This window comes from Cibotium barometz, chromosome 38, assembly GCF_041138505.1.
Source record: "Cibotium barometz isolate CiBa-2024 chromosome 38, ASM4113850v1, whole genome shotgun sequence".
Taxonomy (NCBI): domain Eukaryota; kingdom Viridiplantae; phylum Streptophyta; class Polypodiopsida; order Cyatheales; family Cibotiaceae; genus Cibotium; species Cibotium barometz.
Genome location: NC_141083.1, coordinates 13,905,981 through 13,912,167, shown reverse-complemented (window position 1 = coordinate 13,912,167; position 6,187 = coordinate 13,905,981). Strand labels below are relative to the sequence as shown.

At 38.8% G+C, this 6,187-nt stretch overlaps 1 long non-coding RNA gene across 2 annotated transcripts; it reads left to right on the top strand.

Moving 5' to 3' along the window:
• Window positions 1-550: 550 nt before the first annotated feature.
• Window positions 551-4,902, top strand: LOC147616376 (uncharacterized). Of its 2 annotated transcripts, none has more exons than XR_015262488.1 (2): window positions 551-1,211; window positions 1,334-4,902. It is a non-coding gene; the product is annotated as an uncharacterized LOC147616376 (long non-coding RNA). The 2 variants fall into 2 exon arrangements; XR_015262487.1 differs by having other exon boundaries at window positions 1,329-4,902.
• Window positions 4,903-6,187: the final 1,285 nt, after the last annotated feature.

Here is a 6,187-nt window from a genome sequence, read left to right as displayed (position 1 = left end):
CCATCAATGAGGAATCCAGAAAAACTTTTTTTGTCCGCACTTTTAAGCAATGGCCTTTATTTCGAGCTGGCTACCTTTATCTTCAAGGGGTTGAAACTATATTTAAAAAAATCCTAATTTAAATTTTGCATTGCCTTTATCTTCAGGAGGCAAAAATGATACGTGTTAGTTGGCAATTGCTACTATTTGGCTCTAAATTTTTAGAATAGAATCTTTTTTCTTGATCACTCAAGCAAGAAGAGAAAAAAAAGGTTTTGGAAGCAACGTTTTTTCATTGAACTTAATTTTTTTTTCTATAATTTGGGGGCACGACTCTTTCTTTTTCTTCAAAATTAGAGTTTTTTAAAAAACTTTTTTTTTGGTCCGCACTTTTAAGTAAGGGTCTTTATTTCGAGCTGGCTACCAACCGCGCCGACTATTGCTGGCATTTTATTTCGAAATCTCATTGGCTGGACTGTATACGTGTCGTTGAGTGACTGGTTTAGCTTGCTTGAAATTCGAATGATGCTCAAGGCTGGATTGTATACGTGTCGTTGAGTGACTGGTTTAGCTTGCTTGAAATTCCAATGATGCTCAAGGCTGGACGGTATACGTGTCGTTGAGTGACTGGTTTAGTTTGCTTGAGGAGGCTAGAGACGCTGGCTTCCACACGCCACACGCGTTTTCCTTTTCATGTTTCATCGTACCTCCCCGCAGAGCATTGTTTGTATTTTGGGTCAGACCGCTCAACTCAGAGCTTGGTTCACCGAATCTGTGCTTGCCCTCAGATAAGTTCATCTCTGTTCAATTTTCTTCTGTAATTGCGATTCTGAATGCAGGTCTCGACTCTTGGCTGGGTTTTGATCTAACGAAGGCTTCTTGGAGAGTTTAGGTCGAAAATACGGATTGAAAAACCTTCTTATCTGACTACAGTGTACACATGCGCGCACATACATACGAGAGAGAGAGAGAGAGAGAGAGAGAGAGAGAGAGAGAGAATCCAGTGTACACACATGCATGTGTGTGTGTGTCCACTGTACACACATGCATGTATGCATGCATATGCATGTGTGTGTGTCCACTATACACACGTGTGTGTGTGTGTGAGAGAGAGAGAGAGAGAGAGAGAGAGAGAGAGAGAGTGTTCTATCCACATCTAATATATGTATGAAAAATGAGGCACCCACATAGACATTGGCTTGCTTGATTGCTTAATTGCAGTGCTTAGAAAGGTATGATTCACTCAAGTGTTGGTAGTTTTCATGTGTGTGTCCTCTGGTACTAGCAAGGGTGCGTGCTTTGGTTATTCTAACTTCGATGCTCTCTTCAGTGCAGGATGCTCTCTTCAGTGCAGGATGCTAAGTCTCAACTTTAAAAGGGAGATGCCAAAGGCATTTATTTGTTCTGATACCTTGGGGAGTCTGGAGAAAAAGCTATTTTATTGATGTCTTGTATATGCATAGCTGTTATTTTCAGATCCTCTAAAGGCATCCATGCTCAGTGGCTCCAAATTTTTGGTGTCTTTACTGAGATTTTTAGAGTAATCCTTCCCCTATGGGTGCGCTCACGGGGTGGATTCACCTGCAATAAAATGGCTATTTCTTTTGGGGAGGGGGGTTTCTACCCCTTCCTTGAGTGCATGGCATGTGAGCCAGCTTGCGTGTCCAAATGCCTTTATCGTGTATATGCATTCCCTTTCATTCCATGAGCATCCACTTTTAAGTTGCTACTGAGAAAGGATTAGCTTTATTCAGTAAGCCCAACATCATAACATGATAAGGGCTTAGGGTATTGAAGGAAATTCTACAGTGGAGTTCAAATGTGGAGGGTGTGGAAAAAGTGAGTGCATGCATGCATGTGATATTTGTGTGCTTGTGCACCCTGGAGCCATGCAGTGTTGCTACAAGTAACCAAGCTAGTTAGGTAATCTTTTGGCTTGCTTAATATGCAAAGCATTAGTAGGTAATATCCTTTCGGGCACTGAAGAAGATTTTTTTAAAAGGTGCTCTTGATGTTGCATAATGTTGCTAACAACTAGAGCATAAATATGAACGTCATTGGTTAGCTTGCGTTTTGTTGTGGCCTTGAAAGTAAGATAAAATCTTGACATACATACATATCCACATACATATACATATGTCAAGATAGAATCTTGACATACATATACATGCTCACCCCTTCCTTTTTGAAAACCTCCTTTTGGTATTGGTCATATACATATAAATGCGCACTCCTTCCTTGAAAACCTTTGGGTATTGGTCTAGATGTGGAGAGTGCAGAGTTTTATGCCACACTTTCGCCACCATGGTATTGGCTACATTATTCCTTGCTACTCTTTTAAGGGTGCAGTGTTTTATCTACATTATCAGTATTATGGTGTTAGGTAGGTACATGTATGATTTCTACAGGATTTGTTGTTGCCACTTAATTTAGATATGAGCATGTGGAAATCCCCTATCTTGCCAATATCACCATCCAAATGCATTTTTACTAGACATATGTTTTTTTCCTATGAGATTGTGAGTGTGAGGAAAAAAGTTGTAGCATGAACATTAGATGATTTGGCATGGCAAATGAAGATGGCATATATGGGAAGGTATGGATAGGCAATGAAGAAACTCTATGAAGGAAATGCTTGTGTAGGCTAAGGTGAGACCGAAAGGAATTTTATGTCAACATGCGAGTGGATGTCACCATCCTTTATACACCATTATATCTCGTCAATAAGATAATACACCATTGACTTTGACTTGGTTCTTCACACAATAATGTAGATGGTTTTTTTAAAGGTATGTAATTTTTTTATTATGAAATTGAAATGACAATTCTCATTCTCTCTACTAAACAAGTAATTTGATTGTGACTTCTCTTGCACAACAAAGAAAATCGAACGAAGATACTTCATGAAAAAAATGCGGAGCACAAGGGTGGAGGCCATAATAGGCCAGGATCCTCTTTAAGGTAATGCTAGGTAGTTGTAAGCTATTGGTAAGGGGAATAACCTCACACAAAGACATGGACTTATAAGACGGTAAGACTGCACGAGACCTACCTCACCTGAGAGGAGTTACCTCGAATTGGGTCTTTGTATTCTGGTGTGCCAGATGCCCCAATCCCACGCACGTCGGCCATGATTCCCCATCAACTCTAGATCCAAGACATGCTCCGTTGCCAACAAGCTACCTTTCCACATGATGTTGATGATGATGTAGATACATGTGATCTTTGTAATGAGGAATTGTTAGATGAGGTAGTAGAGGACAACATGGTCTCTTAAAGAGGACTTCATTTAAACTCTCATAGTAATGGGACAAGAGAGGTTTGTAGAACATAAAGGTGCTTTTGTGAGTCCTAGACTCTATAGAGGAGTTGAGATAGATGATGGTGAATTGAATGATGTGTTGGAGGATTTGGCAATTTTATGTGAAAGAAATGGCTCTCCAAATCTCATGTTGTGAGAATTGAAGACAATCTTGATGCATGCGGGGATGCAATAGAGATGCTTTGTGGTAGTTAATGTGATGCATGTTGTTAAGAGCATGTAGCGGCTTAAAGAAAAGATAGAAGTAATTGTATGAGAGTAGAGGCACATCTAAGGTGATGCAAGTAGTGAAGAGGATGTTAAGGGTCAAAGAAATGACAAGTAATTGTATGAGAGTAGAGATACATCTAAGAAAGTGAATTTTGGAGAGATATTTGGAAGGTTGGGTGTGTCTCGAACCTAAAGAAGAAGAGTGCAAGTAGGTGGCTACCTACGTGGAGCCAAAAGTTAGAAAAAATGTGATGCCAGTGAAGTCAACCTCATAGTTTACAACAAGTGACTTATAATATGGCCATAGTTATGCATATTATAGAATTAGTAGATGATGTATGGATACCATAATCATTTGCGAAATCACTATAAATAGACTGATACTACTAAACGAAATGGGGCTAAGTTCTTATAGCTCTTAGAATTTTATTTCTAAAGCTATTGTTACCCGTAATGATACTTACAAATTAGGGTTTTAGGAGATACCTCATTTAGAAAAGCTACATTTTTAGAACATAAGATTTCAAGCTACATTGAAGAATGGTTACATGTAAACCCTAGGAGTTGTTCTACTTTGCGTAGTCTAACATCCTTGTAGAAAAGGTATATTTTTAGAACATAAGGTTTTAAGCTACTTCTGAAGGGTGTTTACATGTAAACCCAAGGAGTTGTTTTTACTTTGGGTAGTCTAACATCCTTGTAAAAAAGGTGACAAGGACAGAAGGAAGCAATTAAATAAACAGAAAACACACTTTTATTTAGAACGGAGAGAAGGAGCACCATCAGGATACTGCCCATGTTTTATGAGATCTCCTTGAAGGAGCTTTTTGTGGGGTAAGATGTGTGGCTTGTTTCACCCAGAGGTCTTGTTCGATGTATTAAGGATAGGAGTGCTTGTGCTAGGAACTCAATCACATCTTATCATGATGTGCTTTTAATGCATTTCCTACTGAATACTTGCTTAGTACTCGTTTTTGATACACGGTAGAGGATAGCCAGTGAGATTGACAACCAGTGAAGATGCAGTTGCCAAGGGGGAAGAACCTTCAGGGGTTTTGCTTTCACATGGAAAGATCATGGTTTTTCCTCTCTTTGGCCCACGGGCTACATGTACGATAGGCCAGGCCTGTTGGCAGCGATGACGGTGGGGTCAACGGGCGGTGAGCTTGTGGCAGGCGGCATGTACGTACGTATGGCTAGGCTTGTTGGCAGCGACGACGGCACGCACGTATGGCTAGGCCTGTTGGCAGCGGGTTGAAAGCGAGGTATCTTTGGTCCACTTTCGATATTGAGGATTATTTTGTAAATAGGGAAAGAACATGTTCTTTTATGTTTATAAATTATAGGAAGGACTCCTCGTCATACTTTATAAAAATGGTTTTTTTTCCCTACTTGCACAAGTAAGCTCAAAATTCGAATGACTTGAACAATGACATACTACTTGGATTTAGATGTGCTAACTAATTTGTAATTATTCTTCTTGCGAGGCACCTCAAGATCTTCATCAATTAAAAGCATAGGGATGCAGTTCATTCATAGTGGATGTGCCTTTAACACACTTTCCAAATATGTTTACATATTCACTTTTGTTTCATCACTCCGAGATATTTATAAGTAAAACTACACGATGCCATATTAGTTAACAAAAATAACCAAACATTTACCATAGGTAACATAGCAAACCGAACCTTGGAAAATATACGGCTATGAAGAAAAATTGTAGTAGAAATTAGAACTTAGTAAGAAAAGTTGCCAAATGTTTTAAAGTGCTATAACGTGGAGATGTTATGTAAGCAATGGTTTTTGAGTGTGAGTATCGTCGACAATATTGCACTATTTTGTGAATGTGATATATTCATCTTTTATTTTGAACAATACTTTATCTTTGAATATTTTGTGTTAGTATGAATGCAACTTCTTGTATGTTTGAGCACACTCATGCACTTGTATAAATGGATAAGGGTACCCAAGCACTCTAGGATAGAGATGGATGGGGAGTCTAATACTATTACATTTTTTATAAGACCAATGCAAGGGAATCCTCCATAAGAATATGTTAATCTTAAAGCATGGGGTAGCCTTTCACACCTCAGAAGTATGACGAGACCCAATCATACCATGGAGCGATTTTGGCATTCCAAAGGTCTTGCTAAATGCATACGTCTCTTGTGTGGGGCTTGTAAGCTCGTCACTGTTGGCGTATCGCTTGAGGCATATTCGCTTTTGCATTGTATAGTGACTGTAAGGCCCATTTTGAAACTTTTCCCAAGGGCTCTATCACTAGTAAATGGGTGTAGTTTGATAAATGCATATGGTCAATCAAATAAGATAAAACATGTGCTCTTATTATTAGTCATCAATTTCATCTATTCTTACAGTAGTTTTGAGAATATCTATCTTTTGGAAAAAGATCTAAAATAACACTTTGGATCTATAACATCTCATAAGGAAATCATCATAAGCTCAATGTGCATCCGTAGTGGGGGTAGAGATAGGCTAGCACTCGAGTTTATGGAGGTAAGACAAGGTAAGATTGACTGATTGAGTGAATGAAATGATAATAAAAGTGACATGACTTAAACACTTATTTTTAAAGCACATAGAGTTAAGCCAATAGAGCGAATGCAGCAAGAGAGAGGCACTTTTGATACAATTTAATTTGCTTTATAACCTTCT